This window comes from Stegodyphus dumicola, chromosome 5 (genome assembly GCF_044657685.1).
Source record: "Stegodyphus dumicola isolate Sdum_Otavi_A_Nest chromosome 5, ASM4465768v1".
Lineage (NCBI taxonomy): Eukaryota > Metazoa > Arthropoda > Arachnida > Araneae > Eresidae > Stegodyphus > Stegodyphus dumicola.
The window spans coordinates 163,712,997-163,735,904 of record NC_140772.1 but is presented as its reverse complement, the minus strand read 5'-3'; the positions used below and the strand labels follow the sequence as shown (position 1 = coordinate 163,735,904).

Below are 22,908 nucleotides of genomic sequence, written 5' to 3'. Positions count from 1 at the left end.
ACCAGTCTTCTACGGCATAGAGGTAATTTTGCATTTTGTCTATTGTATGATTAGCTTGGATGGATTTAATTGCATTCGCCGTATCGTCGGCCTAACATGCTAACAGAGAGTAATTGTTTAAACCAGGGTGAGGAAAATCTGATATGTAGAAAAGATATAGCACTGGACCGAGAATACTTCCTTGTGGGACGCTGGATCTTATAGGTCTTGATATGGATTTTTCATTTCCTTGAGCGACAAAGCTGTCTAACTGAATCTGTGTTATCAAGGTAATTTTGAATCAACAAGTGGTGAACAAATACATACAATGTACTCAAGAACGATACTACTAAAAACTTCTTTGTAAAGAAGAGTAAGAAGTAAAGAACTAAAGAATACCGAATAACATGACATAGTAAATATAAAAATTCAGTCTCCGATGATTACATTTAAATTGAGAATTGACATTGGCCTTTTTTTATTAGTATCGTTCTTATAATCGTAATTTTAAATTCTGAATTCAGAGCTACTTAAACGAATGTGAAACTGTCTGGCCAGGTGGTAGTAAAAACTTCTCAGTGGAATTACGCCTAGTTCCGCATGAAATGCATTGTTTCTAATATAGTACGGTGCGTCTGTAATTTTCCGCAGAACTACTTTCTGAGCAGTTTGCCCTAACCAAGTGAGCTAACCTTTCTTCTACAGACCTTGCTCCATCATGAGAAATTATGAGGGCTTGGACGAAATCCCATTCTCTCTCTCCTCTGGAATCGGCCTAAACCGCTTGTAAGGCAATCTATACAAACGACGTAAAATTTGACTGAGTAAAATGGTTGCACTTCTCATCATTTCACTTCCATTTGCTATTATGCGTAGTAGCCCACGGAAAACTTTTTTTTTTTTTTTTTTCAATACGTGAGAAGGCTGGCAACACAACAACAGTAGACAATGTATTTTTTTCAATACGTTATATGTGCTGGCAACACGTGTAAAGTTCTGCTAAGGAAGGACTTGGAAATGGATAAGCGGGCTTTTAAAATTTTTATTTATATTTAGTGGTCCTTTAATTGTACAGTTATGGTTAATACTGGTTCAGATATGTGAGTGATATTTAACGAGGTGTTTCTGCTTGAAGCGTAACTGGCTATTCTTTTGTGCAACATATAACAGTATCTTCATAAGATTATGTTCATCCGTTATATTTCAGTCATAGAAATGACATCTATGACCGGAATACAATCTGATTTTTTTTATTTATGTATTTTATTATATTTATTTATATATTGTATATTTATTTTCAGAAATTACATCATTATTTGGGGAGGGAATAGTAGGTATTTCTTGTTTCTTCTTTGTGTAAATAGTTTCACTGTAAATTTCAAGCATCACATCAAGTTTGCATCTCTTCTTGTAGTCTCATCTCTGATTACTTTCTGCTCTTTGCTGTATTATCTGTAATTATTTCCAGTACTTTCTTTCTTTATGTGTATTTTTGCATTTATTATGTTCTTTTAGCATGTATGCAATTAAAATGAAATTGTTTTATGAATGAATTTTCATAACCTTGTATAAAACTTTTTTTAATGGCTATGTATTTCCTTTGTTATCAGATATTACATTACAGATGAACATTAGTTTCTTTTTCTTTTCTTTCTTTTTTTTTTTTTTTAGTTTACACAACAAATTCTTTGTAATATGCCAAGTTTTCAGTTTTTATTCTTTTATACCAAACTTTTTAAAATCTTTTATTTGTTCCATATATGTACAGAGAGCAGTGCATACTTGTTAAATAGTTCACTACATGTCGATTTGGACAACTGACTGTAATAACCATTTTAATTTAATAAGTTGCATGCAGCAAATTACTGATATTAGCCAGTTTGGGCTGCTATAATAACCGGGAAATACCTATATATATTTTAGCAGCAATTGAAAAGTACATTTAGAGTCTTTAAACAGATATTGATAAATAAAGGTGTACTGATGACCTAATATTGTGCTTTTAAAATATACAAAAAAATTTTTGTTGCATAATTATGGTATCAATTTCACTATTGGTTACAAAAATCAACTGTGTTGCAGACTGAATTGTAATTATGATTTTAAATAGATTAAGTAAACATTTATGAACTTCAGATCTGATTCATTTATATTTATAAGGTATGTTTTGATTATTTATGCCCTTGGTTTCAACATATGTAAAACTGTCCTGTTTCAGGGATATTTTCAAATATATACATGGTAATAGAAAAACCTGTCCCTGTCTGTGTTATATGCATGTTTGAGTGTGGATAGATTTGCTTATTTCACTGAGTTCTATACATCAGCTGTAAAAATGTAAATGTAAGTCAAATACAGATTTTTGTTTTTTCTTGTAAAAGATCTTGTTTCTTATAAAATGTTTTTTCTTATGTTTATGAACAGAACAGTACCCATGAACCATAAAGAAAACCAAACAAACTTTCTTTACCAATTCACATACTACTTTCTTATTACCCTTACTACAAATTTTATTGACATTCTAACTCGGGGATTCTCAACTAGGCGGGATTTCATTGTTTCAGGGGGGTCAGCTTTTTATTTAGTTTTAGTATTAGAATATAAAAGACTACTTCTATTCAGTTTTTCTTATTTATCATCATTTTCTATACTTTCTGCTATTTAATTAATAAATTTTGTTAAAAAATGCCTTAATCTAAATAAATGTATACATATTTTTCAAGTTTGAAAAGGAGGGGGAATGAACTTCTAGCAATTGTGAAAAGGTGCATAGGGCAAAAAAGGTCGAGAACCTTGTTCTAACTGTAAAATTTTGTTCTTCATTTTAAACCATTTTGTGTGTGAATGTATGGCACCATCCTTCATAAAATATGCCTAATTTATTTTGAATCCCATATATGTAAAAAGTAATTTTGTTCAGTGTGTTTCACATTTTAAAGGCAAGAATGTGAAACATAGTGAATTATTTGTATCCATATTTAAATATACGTATATGTGTATGTTAATATAGTAATTCTAATTATGTGTAGTATATTGAATAACATGCATAAATGTTATTCAATATACTACACATAATTAGAATTACTATATTAACATAAAATTTATGTAAATATATAAAGGACACATATGCATAAATAATCCATTATTTTTGTCTATATTATCAGTAGCTGTTGAAACCATACGTTGCCTAAATGCTGAAACTCTTATTATTATTCAATTTTGAAGCTAATTAATCTATGTGTTATTGCCAGTTACAACTTATGCAAGAGTGGAACAGCAGCAACAACTTTGGTTTATCATGGTAGCATATGGGGTTTGTATGCAGTACCATTTTTTTTTATTGCTTATATAGCTTGGAGTTGTTAATGGAGATTTTAGTGAACATTGATGTTTTGCTGCTGTGCTAGAATCAAGCTCCCAACTAGTACCTTTTGAAATCGTAGCATGGTTATTCAAATGACTTGAGCAGGCCGGGATTGAATAGGTGCGGGGACCGATTGATTTTTTTTTTTTTTTTTGGCAGGGCCCACTCTATATATTAAATATTTAAATAAAATTCAAATTCAGTATATATATATATAATGTTGTATGATCTTAAATTCATTTAGTGCAAAAACAAGTTACTACTACTTGCGCAATTGCTGCAAAGTTAGTTAATAATAATTTATTTCCTAAACAATATTGATAAATTGATTATATTATCTCCTAAATTTAATTAAAGTAGAATTATTTTAAAAGAGTGAATCCATACTGGTAAGTTATATTTGAAAGATGTTTTGAAATAACTTGAAAGTAAAATGTTAATAATGTTTTAACGGAGACTGGAATTAAATCATCATGAAGAACAAACATTCCGATTGTAAAAGGAAAAATTAAATTAAAAACATGTAATCATTGTCATTAATCGGAAATTAGTAGACTTTTCAAGGGGAACAAACCAACTCCCGTTCAGTGTACAATAATTAATAAAAATACGTAAATATGAAGGTGTTTCGTCTTTACTTGAGTTATAAGGTAAAACCAAACCGGCAATTCTAGTCAGGACAAATATTTCCGCGAATAGAAAGGATTACGAACCAATGCTGATACTCAAAGAACTTATTCTTATGAAGCATTTTAGCCAATTCAATTTGGAGTAAAAAGCAATTTCTGTAGAGAAATCCGAAAAAACTCGAGTAACCGTCCCCGACACCATCATGTTTATGCATTTGAGTTCTATATTATTTGTAAAAATTAAACATTGGAAATTGTCATTATGAAATAGAATTCAAAATAAAGTTGAAATAAACATAGAAGATTACAAAATAAGATAAATAATGCAAACTTTGTAAAAACAAATCAAAAATAATATAAAAAAATATAATAAGAACAGTGAAAGTACATGAAGATATAAAGGCCAGAAAAGGTATTAAGTAACTTACATTCTTTCTAGTGGGGAGTTGGCAAAAAGTTCTCTTCATGTCTGACTCATAAGTGTAGGGTGTCCGAAATTCTTAGCGGCAGTAGGGGCTTTGAATTATATCAGTCGGTAAGACTTGGGTGAAGTAATTTATGGTAGCGGGTGGGACTCGGAATTCTTGAGGGATGTATTGTGTGGAGTTCTTATTTGAGTGAAACTGTCTGTTAAGTTTTTTTTTAAAATACTAGTGAATGGAAATTAATTAATTTCTGGCTAATTGTTGTGTCACAATGATTAAGAATTTAAGAAAGGAAAAAAGGAATTTTCATTGTCCAAGAGCTATTAGACAGACTAAAGTCATGAAATAGGCTCATTTTTTTAGTAACAGACAGCGAAAATTCCTTTTTTCCTTTCTTAAATTCTTAATCATTGCGACACGACAATTAGCCAGAAATTAATTAATTTCCATTCACTAGTATTTTCAAAAAAGTCTTAACAGACAGTTTCACTCAAATAAGAACTCCACACAATACATTTCTCAAGAATTCCGAGTCCCACCCGCTACCATAAATTACTTCACCCAAGTCTTAGCGACTGATATTATTCAAAGCCCCCACTGCCTCTAAGAATTTCGGACACCCTACACTTACGAGTCAGACACGAAGAGAACACTTTGCCAACTTCCCACTAGAAAGAATGTAAGTTACTTAATACCTTTTCTGGCCTTTATATCTTCATGTACATTCACTGTTCTTATTATATATTTTATATTATTTTTTATTTGTTTTTACAAAGTTTCCGTTATTTATCTTATTTTGTAATCTTCTATGTTTATTTCAACTTTACTTTGAATTCTATTTCATAATGACAATTTCCAATGTTTAATTTTTACAAATAATATAGAACTCAAATGCATAAACATGAGGGTGTCGGGGACGGTTACTCGAGTTTTTTCGGATTTCTCTACAGAAATTGCTTTTTATTCCAAATTGAATTGGCTAAAAGGCTTCATAAGAATAAGTTCTTTGAGTATCAGCATTGGTTCGTAATCCTTTCTATTCGAGGAAATTTTTGGCCTGACTAGACTTGCTGGTTTGGCTTTACCTTATAACTTGAGTAAAGATGAAACACCTTCATATTTACGTATTTTTATTAATTATTGTTCATTGAACGGGAGTTGGTTTGTTCCCCTTGAAAAGTCAACTAATTTCCGATCAATGACAATGATTACATGTTTTTAATTTAATTTTTCCTTTTACAATTGGAATTTTTGTTCTTCATGATGATTTAATTCCAATCCCCTTCAAAATATAACTTACCAGTATGGATTCACTCTTTTAAAATAATTCTACTTTAATTAAATTTAGGAGATAATATAATCAATTTATCAATATTGTTTAGGAAATAAATTATATATATATACATGAGGGTGTCGTAGTCGGGACTTCGGCGGTTCCGGATTGGGGTTTTTTCTGGATTATAGATCATCAATTTAAATCTGGTAAGATGGCATGCAGAAATTATAACAATTAAAAATATGAAACCGTAATTTATGAAATAAAGAGCAATTATGATCTAAAGGGTATCAAATTTTACAAAAAGATTCTTAATATTTATTTGTTAACTTTATTAAACATTTCTTTCAACGCGCACATGCGTAAAGTTTGTGGCTTTGAGGTCCGGATTATAAATTATTCTGGATAATGGACGTCCAGATTACAGACTTTGTACTGTATATATATATAAGTATATCAAATGTCGTGGATCATCAGACAGGTAAACGTCTACATAAATTAAAAAATAATGTTCAAAATACAAAAACATTCATTGAATATAAATTTACATCACCGAATATGAATACATGAATTTACATATTCCTAAGTTTTTGTTTTGTAAATTCTTCTAAAATTGTTCGAAAATCTAATTTCCTTGTGTCATCACTTTCAATCAACATAACTGCTAAACTATTTAATCTATCCTGATTTATTGTCGATCTCGGATAGTTTTTTATTAATTTTAGCCTGGAAAAGGATCTTTCTACAGAAGCAAGTCATATTGGAATTGTTAAGAATATTCGGAGAGCAATAGACAAGTTTGGAAATGCCATTGCTATATCATTATCCAATAAAATTTGTACATTTTAAACGGATTTTCAAAACATTTGGAAGGAAAAATAGATTTTAAAGCTTCCATTTCTTCAACTAACATTTTTCCATCTATATCAGCTTCTTTCACTTTTGGTACATCATTTTCTGTTAACTTAGAAACTGTTAGAGAAATTTCAAATTCAGCTGCATGTTTTTGAAGTACTTCTTTTTCCATATTTTGAAATTTTCCCAGATAATTTTATTTTCCAAATAATTCATTATGATTTTTTAATTGTTCAAAACGATCTTTTAGTGATTCTGTAGCTTTATCTAAAACAACATTAAAAAAAGATATCTTGTATGCATTTATCGGCCTTCAATAGTTTCATCATCGCCTTCATAATTAAAATGTTTCTTTCTTTTCCCAAGCCTTTTATTTCGAAATTCTGTTGATACTTCCGAATCTTCTGCAAGAGTTTTTGCCTGAACTAAAACTTGTTCGAATCCAGTATTTCTGTAGTTACTTAACCATTTTTAAAGTTTTTCAAATTAAGAAAGTGCAATGGATGCATCTACAGATTCACTTTGAAGTTCCTTGCTAACATAATTGACTTGGAACAGTAAATCATACCAAAATCCAGTGATACTAAAAATTTATGGTCTTTCATTACAATTCCTCGAGATTCTGCTTCACTTTTAATTTGTGAATCTGATATTTCGAAAAGAGCATCCTAAAATTCACCTGTTTGGTATTTCACTGATTTTACGCTTTGAATTTGACATTCCACCTGGTATCGCAAAGCGGCTTCACAGTAAGTCCTTTTACATATTTGAGAAGAACTAACCATCTTTTTGAAGATGCCGAAAACAAAACATATAGGCGTTGGAGAATACCAAAGAAGGTTAAAGCTTCAGGACAAAATTTTGCCACATCTCCCAATACTAGGTTACAATTGTGACAAACACAAGGAGTAAAAAATTTCCGTGGATTTTCTTTTAAGAGTCGAGCTTGCAACCCGGAGACTTTCCCTATCATGTTCGAACCATTATCCTAGCCTTGCCCTCGTATGTTGTTGATGTCAAGTCCTAAACTTTGAATTTCCTTTTTTAACACAAGAAATAGATTTTCTCTTGTGCTGCTCTCTACATGTAAAAATTTGATGAATTGTTCATATATAGCAATATTCAAGCCTGGTAATGTTCCATCCGAAACATATCTGATGCTAAGAGACATTTGTTCTTGATGACTGACATCTGGAGTACAATCCAGAATCACGGCAAAATATTTTCCATATTTTATTCTATCAATAATTTTATTTTTTAGTTTGTTGCCTATTAAGTTTATTTTTTCATTTTGTATTGTTTTGCTTAAATAACTTTGGTGTGTTTGTTTTGTGGCAATTCTTTTTATATGATCCTGCATTACTGGATCAAATTTTCCAAGCAATTCAAGTACAGTCAAAAGTCGTTAATTCAGACACCCATAATCCGGAATGGTCTATAATCCGGACCTTGAAGCTAAAATCTGTCTGTGCATGCGACGCGTTGATGCATGTTGACGTCGCGGTGCGCAATGAACTGGAAGTTGATCTGTCAGCACTATCGTTATCTTCAACGCAGATGTTTTTATTTTATTCGGCTTATAATTCCTTACTGAATGTAGTATTTAATCTTGATGTACTCCGTCTTTGATATGATTTAAATCAAATTCATCGTCATTATAAATATCACGAATACAAATCAAATAGTTTTCTGGTTGCAATTTTTTAATTTCGGCTATGCGTAAGGTACGCATGCGTGCGTTGAAAGAAATGTTTAATAAAGTAAGCAAATAAATATTAAGCTTCTTTTTTTTGTAAATTTTGATACCCTTTAGACTGCATGCCATCTTACCAGATTTAAACTGATGATCTATAATCCGGAAAAATCGATAATCTGGAATCACCAAAGTCCTGACTAGTCCGGATTAAAGACTTTTGACTGTATACCTAGAAAATTTCCATTTTGTGCATCGCCTAGGTTTTCGATGGATCCTTTAAAAGCGATATTATGTTCTGCTAAAAACTGATTCAGAGAAAATAATCTTTCAAATATCTTATACAAACAAATTGTTTCTTGGTTCAACAACTTCTGTTGAACATTATCTATTGTTTGCTCAGCAGAAAGTCTTTTTTGAAGCTCTGTACATTTTAATATAGCTACCAAGTGATTTTTTGATTTTTCATGTGTGGCTAATCTATTATATATATTCGGCCAGTTATTGAATCCTACAGTGGCTAGTGCAGTTGAGGCACCCATACTGAATAGACTACAATAAAAACAAAATATTCTGTCTTCTCATTCAGAATATATTATCCAAGGATGGCTTATTATTTCATCATTCGTAAGCTTTCTTTTGAAAAGTGTGTTCCATCTTCTTTGTGCGGAAACTCACTTAAGATAATTTTTGCAGAACCTTTTATAACTAAATAATCTCTTACTTTTTGAGTAATAATCTCAGGCCAAAATGTGGGATCATCAGATATATTCTGCGATTCCATTTTCATTCCAATATTTGCTTCTTCCTGTTCCGGCTTCGGTCTGTGTAATTGTGTTTCTTGTTCATTTTTTACTTGTTCTTGATCTTCATCTTTATCATCAACTTCAGTTTTGTCATTTTCTTCTTCATGTTTGTCAGTACTTCTTCAACTCTGTCATTAGTTTCTTCTTCACCTTTGTCATCATTATCTATTAAAAATTTGTTTAAAGCACCTCTGAGTTTTTCACTTTCCGTTTTCCTTTTTGCACTTAATTTCCTTTTTAGACTACCACTTTTATATTTTCTTCCCACATCTTTCTCGTTTCAGTGGATTCAACATCTAATAATAAAATTATAGGTTAAGTATCCATTTTTAATCACATAATATACTTAAATTTTTAATTTTAAAAATAATTGTTTGTTGATAAAGATTATGTAATATAATTAGTACTTACCTTATTCAACAATTAGTAATTGTAGTCACAAATTATGACTCTAATAATTGTAACAATTAGAAGAATAGCGAATTACAAGTGCAAGAAACAATTGGCATTTGATACTAGCTATACATCCACCACTGGCTGGTATGGTTGCGCAACTAGTTGCACGTGCATATACCTGCATAGTAGTTTACGTACATAAAGTAGTTCTTGTACGTAGTGCAAAATCTCTCTAATATAGGACTATCCCGATTAAATTCAATACATTTGACATGAACTTTTACGGGTATCAGTTTTCTATATTACAGTCAAAAGTCGTTAATCCGGACTCGTCGGGACTTCGGCGATTCCGGATTATCGATTTTTCCGGATTATAGATCATCAGTTTAAATCTGGTAAGATGGCATGCAGAAATTACAAAATTAAAAATATGAAACTGTAATTTATAAAATAAAGAACAATTATGATCTAAAGGGTTAAGTTGCTTCGTTTCATGTGATAATACTTTCTCTTTAATTCTATTAAACAGACATAATTTCTTGTTTAGTTAAAAGTTCCGCTGTTCAAGTCCTATGATTGCTGTGTCGAGAATACCGACTAATTTGTCAATCGAAATGTTTTCGTTTTCAATAACCTCTCTGTCACTTTCTTCACTATCGGAAGCGAATTATAATGACGAGGAACTTGATTTAAATCATATCAAAGACGGAGTACATCGAAATGAAATACTACATTTAGTAAGGAATTATAAGCCAAATAAAATAAAAACATCTGCCCTGAAGATAAGGATAGTGCTGACAGATCAACTTCCAGCATTGCCGTTTCCCCCCCCCCTCACTGCCGCAGAGCAGCGTGAAATTGATAAACAGATTTCGGATTTCAAAACATACTTTTGCTTTATAGATCATTTACATATTAGTAAATATATATCGGAAATTCTATTTGACATAATCGAAAGTTCAAGCTCACTTTTATAAAATTGCTCTAACAGTCTGCAAAAAATAATAAGCCGGATCCAATTCGAAGATTAAGGAAGACGCAATCTGCAACATTAACTGAATTAGATAATTTTAGCTTAGCTTACCGTCCGTTATACATTAAACGTGCATGCGTAAACGTATTATGCCCTTGCGCACATGCACTTTTGCAGCCGTAAAGGTCTTATGCGCACCACTTATGCGTCAACGCGACGCATGCGCAGAAAGTTTGTAGCTTTGAGGTCTGGATTATGGGTGTCCGAATTAACAACTTTTGACTGTATATAATATTAAACACATTAATAAATCTCATTCAGCAGTGCGAACTTAAAATAAATATATTTTTAATTATTTGAATAATTCATAATTTATCCATTATCGTCAAAAGCAATTTGATTTAAATTTCGATTTAAAAAATTTTTCTTTTTATTTTGATGTTTGATGGTAATGCCGGGCCCAATCACCATTTATCCGGCCCTGGACTTGAGTTAAAAGTGCACTCATCAAGTAATTCAGAATGATATCTTTTTTGCATTATGAGGGAAGTTGCTACAGAACCTCCCTTCAGTGCCTTCATTTGATAGTCAGAATATTTAATAGACATCATTTATAATAACATGAGTGAGCCCCTGGAGCATTTCTGCTGTATAACTATTCATATAGAAGTATATTATAGTATGGCAGCTAGTGCTAACGAGAATTTACTGCCATCTATATTTGGTAGTCAGTACCATTTATTGCTGGTCTACACAGTTTGGAGTTATTATCAGCAAAGTTTGTCAACAAAAGTTGATGTCCATTGCTGCTTTATAAGATAGGCAAAAACTGGACACCCATTGAATCATAGCATAATCATCCAAACAATATTTGATAGGCAGCGCAGTTATTGTGATTTAAGTGAGCCAGTTAAAATGCCAAACTGCCTTTTATGTTTTCCAGGAAGATTTCAAAATGTTGTTATTGAATTTTTTTGCTGCTGATGTAAGCATTTTCACGTTTAGAAAAAATTTTGATTGCTCATTTTTTAATGCATCATATTTCCTACTAATTGGAGATTTAAAGATAAGTTTGTTAATTAATTTAAAATTTTGGACTTCACAACCACAATCTTTGGTTCAGTGTGGTATTATTGGTAGTTGGTTCTCAAGCTTGCAGGCACCAGAAATTAGGGTCTCAAGTTGTAGTCACCAGAAATTAGGATTATTAATTTGAATGATAAAAGGAAATTTACCTGGTATCAGTATAATAATCTAGCTCTGAAATAAATACCTATTTATTTATATTTAGCAAAATTATCAAGCATATTTCTGTTTTGTGTATGTATTTCAAATAAAATTTAAAGTGATTTCTTTCACATTTTGATGCAATACCTTACTGCAGCATTTCTCAAACTTGTTTGGGACCACTTTTATAAGCTAGAGTTTTCTATGGACCACCTTTCTGTTGTCTCCTTCAAAATTATATAATACTATCATTGCACTTATATTTTTAAAATGCAGTCAGTAAAAATTTGTAATTTAATAGAAGAAAATTTGGTACTTACGTATTACCAAACTCTGGCAAGCGTGCACATAACAGCTCTTTAAATAACCATATCCATTTTAAGTTGCAGTCTAAAAATTCACCAAATCACCTTTTTGTTCAGTAAAAATGTGCCAAGGTGGTTGCCCCGATTAAGTACCAAAAATTGATATTTATCTTTAATAATTCAAGGCTATTATCAGAGTTTGGATAATCAGGTAGTTGCCCCGATTAAGTACCAAAAATTGATATTTATCTTTAATAATTCAAGGCTATTATCAGAGTTTGGATAATCTTTATTTTATCAATTCAAAGTTCTGATATGGTTGTTCTATGTGTGGGTGTGTATTGGTAAGCTTAAATCTGAAAGCGGCACATGCGTCAAGTTGATTTGGATATACTTATTTTTATTTAAGTTTGTGATGAAAATCCTTTTTGGTACAGGTGTATGGAAGCAAACTGAATTCCCTTTAAAGAGCCCCTGTGTATAAAATATACTGGTTGTAAAAATTTTTAACCTCCTAAAAATGCTAATTTTTTTACACCAAAAGCTGTAATCGTACGTTTCTAGCATTTCCTTTTGGTTATAAATGGCAGCACTACCCTCTGAATGCTCAATATTGTTACGATTTTCCTTTTTCTATTCTTCTGACACCAGTTGTTACATTATTTTCTTCCTTCACGTTCGTACGGGGTTCATAGATTTGGAGTGAATAACGACGACACTTGATGAAGTATCGAAACACACTTTATTAGTCAATATTGTCAGGACAGCTCCAAAACACGTTTTACAGTCGTGTATGAACTACTATAAACGTGCTGGAACAATCAGCAACACAGCCTTCACACTGTCAGGCAATAACTGTGGAGACAAGCTTCCTGCAAAGCACCCGACTCTGCTTGGTCGTTGTCGGAACTCCACGTACTCTCGAGACTCTCCACGCTACAACTCGCAATGCACTCGACGACACACAGAGCACAGCTCCTGACTCTCGGTTCAGTCGTTTCCGGAGCTCAACACGTTCTCTCGACAATGCATTAACCGCGATGCTCTACGAGACTCTTTCGGTGCACTCGACGACCCACTCGGCACTCGCTGGCCGGCTATCAACACGATCGCTTCCGCATGGATTGACCCACTAGACGAGACACACTCACTCAATGAGAGACTCACTTTTCTTCTCGATGAAGCACACTTATTGGCTGCAGACCAGCAGGATTCATATAGCTTTCGGCTTGTATTTGGAAGCATTCTGGACTAAACCGGTAAGAATTCGTTCCAGAAGGTTCTCCAACCATCCATGGTATATCGCCAATTTGTCGCCAAATGTGGCAACCCTGCCCTTCTTGTTCTTTTATGGCAACCCTAAAACTGCTTTGCGGGAAAGCCATTTCACAGCGCCTTTACATTTCATAAAAATATTTTGCAGTTATGAAATTAGTATACCTGGTTCCAAGGTATGTTTGAAGATTCATAAATTCTATTGGAGGGGAAGAAATAATTCAAAATCTGCAAATATATGAGGCACAAGTACTGAATCTTATATAATTTACTGCATTTCAGTCAGAACTGATAATTGAAAGAAGATTATTTATACAGTACAAAGTCTCTAATCCGGAATGATCTATAATCCAGACCTCAAAGCCACGAACTTACGCATGCGCGTTTGATGCATGCGTCCGCTACGCATGTACGTAAAGCCAGTAAAGCATTTACCCATGTGTGCTTCCGATAGTCAAGAAAGTAACAGAGAATGTTATTGAAAACAAAAAAATTTTGATCGACAAGTTAGTCGGTATTCTCAACACGGTAATTACAGGACTTGAACAGTGGAACTTTGTAACTGAACAAGAAATTATGCCTGTTTATAGAATTAAAGAGAAAGTAGTAGCATAAAAAACAAAGGAACTTAAACAACTTACATTAATAGAAATGTTTACTAAAGTAAACAAATAAATATTAAGCTTTTTTTTTGTAAATTTTGATACCCTTTAGATCATAATTGCTCTTTATTTCATAAATTATGGTTTCATATTTTTAATTGTGTAATTTCTGCATGCCATCTTACCAGATATTTAAATTGATGATCTATAATCCAGAAAAACCCCTAATCCGGAATCGCCGAAGTCCCGACAAGTCCGGATTACGGACTTTGTGCTGTACGATTTTAAGGACCAGTATCTAAAACATTCCTCCACCCATACTGAGGGTACCATGCCAATAGATGGCAGCACCAGGCTTCTCCTTCTCTATTCTGTCAGATGTCAAAATTTCTTTGTATTATAATTGTTTATGATTAATTTACAAGTTGTTTAGGATTTAATATTATGTACATGCCTGGGGGGGAGTTTACTGACCCTGTGCTGAGAATGAATAAAATTATTTTAGTTTCTTTTTATTCTTTGCTTACTCCAGTCGAGTTTCTCATTCATATCTGTTTGTCTAAAATTTTAATTTCATCACTTCACTCTTTCCCCGGATAAAGACTTGTCGATTTCAAAACTGTCATTTAATGTCAAAACATTGCACAATTGTAGGAGTTAAATGTGGCATATTAGCCCTGAAAGATACCCATCGCTTCATATTTTCCAGAATCCTAGAATGCAGTGAAAATGGTAAGAGGTGATTGACAGCTAATTTGTAATACTATCTCTACAAAGAGGCTGTGATAATTTCACACAAAAGGAAAGCTCACAAACGGGGTAAACAGAAATGTACTTTAGGTCCGTCTCTTAATGAAAAAGGCCCACCAGCGGCCGAGCGGTAAAGTCGCTGAACACTGGTAGTTCGGTCCGAGGTTCGAATCCCGCGAACGGGCTGGCTGCATGGGCGTTTTCGTGGTTTTCCCCATATGTAATGTGTATACGAGCCAGTTTCCCTTAGAAAGTCCTCCACGAAGGCATCCCTCCTCTTAGGCAGATAGCCCTCGAGGCTTTGCCATACTCACAAACACACTTAATGAAAAAAATCGCTGATTTGAAACATGCTTTAGGGTATCACCTTTGTTAATTTCAGATAAGAAACTAGGAAACGCAAGAAATTTTTCCTCTGGGTTAGGATATAAGTATGTGTTTTCGAAATAAGTCTTCACAGTTGGTGAGAGCAGGGAAAATATTTCCAAAGCCAGTTGTAAATGCAAAACATTTGTCTTTGGAAGGAAAAGAAAAAAAATGTGGCCATATATTTCGAGTTTTTTTTTTAAATAGTTTTTATAGAATTTCTATAGATTTGATAGAATAGAGCTTTGAGGTGTATCAAGTAATAAAATCATTTAACAGCTTTTCTTCCTGAACAAAATGATATACAGTCAAAAGTTGTTAATTCGGACACCCATAATCCGGAATGATCTATAATCCCGACGTAAGACCTTTACGACTGCGCATATGCGTGCGCGCAAGTGCAGAATACGTTTTCGCGTGTGCATTTAATGTATAATGGATGGTATAAGCTAAAATTATCTAATTATCTATTTCAGTTAATGTTGATGATTGCGTTGTTCCTTAATCTTCGAATTGGATGCTGCTTATTATTTTTTGTAGACTGTAAGAGCAATTTTATAAAAGTAAACTTGAACTTTCCATTATGCCAAATAGAGTTTCTGATGCTGGAGCTCCCAAAGGATCTACAAAACGAAAGTATGTTTCGATGTCCATCAAACAAAAAGTGGAATTGCTGTAAAAAATGGATAAAGACATGAAGAAGGTGACAGAGAGGTTAGTGAACATGAAAAAATTTCGATTGACAAGTTAGTCAGTATTCTCGGCACAGCAATTACGGGACTTGAACAGCGGAACTTTGTAACTGAACAAGAAATTATGTCTGTTTATAGAATTAAAGAGAAAGTATTATCACATAAAACGAAGCAACTTAAACAACTTACATTGAAAGAAATGTTTAATAAAGTAAACAAATAAATAGTAAACTTTTTTTTTTTGTAAATTTGATACGCTTTAGATCATAATTGTTCTTTATTTCATAAATTACGGTTTCATATTTTTAATTTTAGAATTTCTGCATGCCATCTTACAAGATTTAAACTGATGATTTATAATCCGGAATCGCCGAAGTCCCGACGAGTCCGGATTAACAACTTTTGTCTGTATTTCAACCTATGTTTACAAAAAAAAATTAAAAGTGGCCCTTGCAAGGTCTGATAATCAAAAGTGTTTGGGGATGATTTTTGCTATCATAGCATGAAGTATGCTCTTTTGATATATTATCTAAAACATAAAATATAACTTCAAAAATGCAATATAATTTTTCAGCTGAGTTTTAGTGTTTCAATTTTTTATTTTGCACCTGAGTTACATCTTCTTGTAACATTATACTAGTTCAGTTACTACGAATAATATTGAATTTAAATCCCTTTTAAAAGCTTTTTGCTCTTATTTTATATAAGTATATTTAACTGGATGGTATTATCAAAGTGCATAAAGATGTAAATTTTATTTTTTAATTTTCTAGCAAAATTTTAAAAGGTTTTTACTTTAAACTTACATAACTATAGCACTATTGACGCACATTAAAAGTATGTAAAAATAGATGAAAAAACAAAAATTAACAATTGGCAGCTACCTGGAAAAGAATGTCTGGGAGGGCACCAGTGTAAGATACATACCAGCCCTCAAAATTCAGGAATTCACTCAAGATTTTTTTTAAAAATTTTTATTTATTTATTTATTTATTTTTTTAATCTCAATTTTGTGTTCTTAAAGCCCATAAGTTACAATTCATGCAAAATTTTACCGCAATTTAAATTATTTTATATACCTCCTATCGAAGGGTTAACGCACCATTGTAATTTCATTTTATTGTGTTTTCATTAATAATGAGGTCCAGAAAATTAACTATACTTTTTGCTTAGAATTTCGTTTCATTTCATTCTGGTGTCATTTGAAAGGTCGATTAACTTAATTAATAATCTCTTTCATTCAGTAACTCTTTGTTGTTTTCAATAATATTGCAATGGAAAAGATTACAAATTTGTGAAAATGTATTATACTTATCATGTGGAAAATAAAATAAGTTTCAGATTGTTGCTTCTGAATTTTAGGATGCAGACTTGTGCCATTGTGTGATTCTTTTCCAATAACAATATCATTTTTTACTACTAAAGATTCTAAGAGTAATAAGGTTGAATAATTTTTCTGTTTTGTATAACTATCTCACAAACCAAGTTTCTTCTCAGACCCCTTCATTTTCTCGTGGTCACTGAGCTCTGTCAAGGATTTTTCTTACAGACTGAGATTTAATTCATTTAGTATGAAGAATGCATCTGAAAAATATGGCAGTATACTTAGCCACATGTCATTAGCAAGAAATGATGTAAAATCTTTGCTCATTTTGTTTAAAAGTACCAGGTCTTCTTAATTCAAAGAATCTTGTGCGTGTCTTACCCTGTGAAAAGTCAATGGACCTCAGAATTAGGAAGAAGCTATTTGTGTTTGCTATCCTTGTCATCACAAATTAGTGAAAGCATTCTCCTGTTCAAAGCCTTATGTTAATAATGTTGGTTATCTTGCTGTTGCCTCCTAATAAGGTTTTGAGTTAAGATGATATTATCTTTGGTTAAGGCTTTCTTATAAATGAAACATTAGGTCGAGGTAAAATCAGGTGCCACAGTACTATGCCTCCCAGCAACCACACAAATCTCATTTGAATAAAAATCTACACATTTTTCAAATCAGTTTCATGCTCTTGCATGCCATTTAAAAAAATTTTTTTTCCAGCTACATGAGTCAACAGAGCCTTCAAAAATAACATATCTTCATTAATGCCGTGGTTAAACTCATATCCGGCCTTCTGAAATGTCTATTAATAGACTTTGTTTTATTTTATTGATAACTCCAGATTCTACGTTATTAGCCGTTTCATTAATTCAGCATGTAACTGTTTCATTTGTGTGTACTAAGTGGTATTAAATTAATGCACTTAGATAATTTTTCACTAAACTTTTTATCTGTATCTTTTGTAACTGGAAGTATAAAAGTGCCACCTAAAAAATGGGCTTTGTAAGAGAACTTGCTGATATTTGCATTATACATGAGGAAAACTGAAAACTCCCAGGCAGCATGTATAATAGTTTAAACTACCAATATCTAATAATCTTACTAGTTGGTCACCAATATGTTTAACATTTTGAGAAATTGCCATGAATAAAATTTAAAATGTCAGTTATCAAAAGTGTGTTCTGTAAAGGACAAAACCTGTTGAATGGGTCTTGAGACATGTGGTGAAGGGTCTCATGCGGGAAGCGGCAAACAAGTTGATATTCTTTATAAATATGTTAAAATATACCCATGCTAGTATTATTCCAATGATGAAAGTAAAATTATTTAGGTTCTTAGACAGACAGACAGTCAAGCATTAATAAATTGGATAAAAATAACAAAACAAAGTTGTAGTTCAAGGCCAATTAATCAAAAATATTTCTTTGTGAAAGATGAATATGAATTGAATCAAATCATTCCTCAGTTTGTGTTCACAAAATCAAGAAGGACACGTTCCGGTACCTAGGAATTGACTTCACGCCCCTGAGTGGACCCGTCCAACCTAATATTCTTGGCAAACTGGAGGGGTGGTTGGAGAAGATTGGTGCGGCCGCATTAAAAGCGGATCAGCAAGTTTGGATGGTGTCGAGGTTCATCGTCCCCAGGAATTCTCCACCAGCTGTGTGCGACCCCGTTGATAGTTGGCATGCTGAAGATAGCTGACCGAATGATCAGGAAAGCCGTGAAGAGATGGTGCAAGTTGCATCCATCCTGTACTGATGGGGATCTGGCTTAGTCGCGGTACGACAGGTGCCTTCCTGCTCTTCACTACGGTCCATCTCGGTGGAACCTAGCAGGTAAGTGCCCACCTCCTGCTCGTGATCTCGAGTCTTTGGATTACGGGAAGCGTCAAACACTGTGGGTGTGTTTCCTCATGCCGAGTGGGAGGCTGGCGCAATTTATTAATTGTGTGACTGAGGACGGATGACTGCTCTTGGGTGCGATGCTTTGGATGCCTGATATTCCGAAGCCAAGTGCCGATGGGAGGCCTGGTATTCCAGAAATCCGTCGGGACGACGAAGTTTCGTCACGTGACGGCCGTAGCCACACTCTCTGTACTCTCAAATTGCTTTTGCAATTAAATTCACTTAAAAGCTGGCAATTTGCTATTAAAGTTCTTAAAATTATTGGTTATAAAATTATTGGTTAAAAAATGGTGTAGATGAATGTTGTTTCTGCCATAAAAGTGAGAGAGATTTATGGAAATAATTGGAAGTAGATTAAAGTGAATATCTTTTAAAATAAAACAATCTCTGTGGCAGTGCTTATAATGTTTATTCAAATGATACAATATTATCATTCAAGTTCACCTATCATTCAAGACATTTTCCATTAAGTATTTTATAACAGAAGAGCAATTAAGCTTGTGTTCAGAAACCCAGTGAACTTCTCTTTTTATTGTAAATAAATGAAAAAGTGCCAAATATTCTTTCACACTCAGCGGTACTTGCAGGTAATATTACCATTATGTATACAAGAACTATTATATTTTCTCGTGCTTTTTTTTTTTTTTTCTTTTCTTCTTCTTCTTTAAACTAGATCACCATACCGAAGCTGAAATGTTTAGTAAAAGTTCTGTGTAGAAATATTTATTATGAAAAAGAGCTGATTTAGCTTTAAAAAATGTAAAAGGCATAACATTCCAGTGTATATCATGAAATAATGTCCTAGAATTCTCTTGCTCACTGGGCACAATTTGAGTTCCCAAGTTCTTTGAGCCAAGAACTGTTTGCATTTAAATGCATTTAATATACTTTCAAATGTATTATTCTTCCTGAGGATATAAGTGTCAGAACTTACGTGGGCCCACCCCACCTGTGACTCAAATTTCCTGACTTGGCACATTTCGTATACTGTGTGCTCATGTATATATATTTTCTATTGTGTCACATAAGTCTTTTTTCTATTCTCTTTATTGTATTTTATATTTTCATAATGAATAAAATTTGTATCACATGTGCATTTTTACCCCATGTTATATCATGATAACACTTGTCAGATTACTCTGTTTGCTCTGCCAAGCCTCTCCTGGTTTTCTTTTCTCAATGTGTGGTTTCTACAGCCTTTGGTGTATGGTCACCCCCCTCTTAATCTAAGACCTCCTCTTATTACACCTGACTTGCTATGCCATGTGCCTTCACGGCAGATTTATCAGTGAGCTAGCAACATCGCATGTCATTAGCAATAGCCTGACGATACCTGCATTGATTGATTGACTTATTTAGTCAAATGAGAATTTTGTATTAGTAAAAATAAGAACTTAAGTATGTATACGGCTTATTTTTAATTAATGCAATAAAAACAATTAGAAAATCAAATTTATAGAAATGTTGTAAACCAGAAAATGTATAAAAATTAAGGTAATTTTCTGCAGCTTTCCTTAGTTGGCAATAAAATCAATATTTTTTCAATTATTTGAAGGGGAATATTATGTAAAAATTTTCCCTGCCTTTTATAAAAATTTCATCATGCAACTTCAAGCTTTTTGCATGTATTTCTATTCTGTAAATTACTAGATTTTGCCGCATTTACAATGGAGCAATACAAATCATTTTAATGATGTATGTACGTGTATGAATTAAGTGTAACAATATGTTTTATATATATAATCCATACTTACATTTATTTTCAAATAGATTGATACAAATGTTAATGTTAAATGTTTGAATTAAGCAATTCTGATTTTATTTAACATCTCTTTTGTAAGAGTATGTAAAGAAATTAAGAATTCTCTGGTTATAAATGAAGTATTTACATATATTATAATTAAATATATTTTTCTCATTGAAATTTCGATGAATTCTTTTCTGTTGTTTCTCCATATCTTTGCAATTATATCACATACTTAGTGATGTTTTATAATATCTGTTTTCAGAATTGAGATCTGATGGCAAAGCTAATGATCCTAAGCTGATACATAAATATGTATGTCCACATTGCTGTTATACTACGTGGCATGCAAGCAATTATAAGAGACATACTCTTGTGCATACGGGAGAGCGTCCATTTACATGTATATTATGTAATAAAGGTTTTACTCAGAAGCAAAGTCTTAATACTCATTTGTTGGTGCATGCTGGAATAAAGCCTTTTCTCTGTCAGATATGCAGCCAACATTTTCGGAGTAAAAAGGAATTAAGATATCATTGTATTCGTCATAATCATTGAATCGTTTGTAAAGATGTCAATTAAGTTCTGATTGCTTAAACTTGTTACTAGTCATTTATTGTAATTACTGAAACATTAAAAACCATGTATGTTTTCAGAGGCACATTCAAAGAATATGTAACTAATAAGCTGTAATATGGTATTTCTATTCAAGCATTATTAAATTATCACATATGATAAAAGTAGGAATGCAATGAATAATTATTTGACTAGTGAGTATTCTGTTAGAATGAAAACTGAATTATTCAAGTGAATATTATTGTTTATTTAGTATTAGTATCATTATTTTTTTTAATACATAATGAGGCTTTTAGGTGTGAGAAGGATGAGACTATGAAATTAAGAGAGCATAGCTTCTTTGTCCTGTTCCCCTTTCTCCAAAAAATTAGGAAAAAGTGAGCATTATTCTATGATCATTAAGATTTCTAAGATTTATACTTTTATTTCTAGGAAAAGCTATGAAAAATATTATATAAAATCAGAACTTTTTATTTTGTAAGAACTTTCTGAATATACTCCCATGTTCAAAAAATATAGCTAGCTTAGGCTAGCTTTTTTTTTTTTTTTTTTAATTTAAAAGCATTATTACATAGTCACTCTTAAAATAACATCATTGGAACACATACACACTTGCTCCAGCTCACCTTACATTCCTGGAAATATAAAATGCATCTTTTTTTGTATCTGTCATAGAGTGAATGAATATCACATTCATTTTGGATAGCTTATAAATTATCTGGAAACACTGATGCAGTAAAATCATCTTCATTGGAGAAAATAACTAAATTAGAGGGTGAAGAATCTAGCAAGTAAGATAGTTATGATGTGAAAGATCTATTTTTGATCAGAGAAGCCCAAGACTCTTTTCTTAAAGTTTGAGACATTTTATTAAATGATCAAATCATGGTGTAACTCCATTTGCACTGCGACATGAAGTGATTTGTCTCAGAAGATATTACTTGATATATTTCTATAGAGCACATTAATGCCTTCTAACAGCCATCTGCAATTATTTGAAGGTTTCGTGCACATAACATGATTATTCTGAGAAATTTTATTGAGAGGTTTACAAGCCTGAGGGAAAGAATCGGTCAAAATGTCTCAAATTTTCTCGTATATTTTACTAGTCCTTCTACTACTGTAGTACTTTCCCATTAGCAGCGGCACTTGGTGAAAGGTGCTGAAATATTTTGCCAAGTGATTTGTATTGTAACTTGTTTGTTAAACTTTGAAAATTTTCAGAACGTTTATATATGTCACTGCTTTTTGATTGGCAACAACATGTAGTTCCTTTTTGCACTTTATCACTAAAAGCCTTTCTGAGGTGGCATTGCTAACTGAAAAATGCTGCTTTTTATTTAAATTTCCTGTATGAATGGAAGAGTATTAATATATCTCAAAAGAATTTATTTCCAAAATGTATTTCTATAATTAAATTTTTTTTGGAAAATTATTTGAAGAATTGAATGTCTCATGAATTACTGGGACAGAAGAGCTATTTCAATGTCTGTAACCTAATGAAAATATTTTGCATACAAATGAGCAGTAATAGTTAAGAGTTGTAGATTTACTTCATCTGGGAACTAAATGTCACACAACTGAGACTGTGAAAAATTGCATCACCATTGTCATATTAAATTCTTAGTGTCGTGCTGAAATATTTTTTTTTACCCCAAAATGCATTAGTCCAGAAGGAATATTAATTTCGTTTTGCCATTTTGCATCGATTCACTAAAAACAGCAAATCACTCTTTAAATTGTTGCCACC

General features: G+C 32.3%; 1 long non-coding RNA gene across 1 annotated transcript in view; it reads left to right on the top strand.

The window, feature by feature from the left end:
- Positions 1-588: 588 nt before the first annotated feature.
- LOC118199126 (uncharacterized) overlaps positions 589-22,908 on the top strand; it is a 32,221-nt gene continuing 9,901 nt past the window's right edge. The window contains exon 1 of the long non-coding RNA XR_004759896.2: positions 589-2,322. This is a non-coding gene — a long non-coding RNA (uncharacterized LOC118199126). The remainder of the gene's footprint in view (positions 2,323-22,908) is intronic.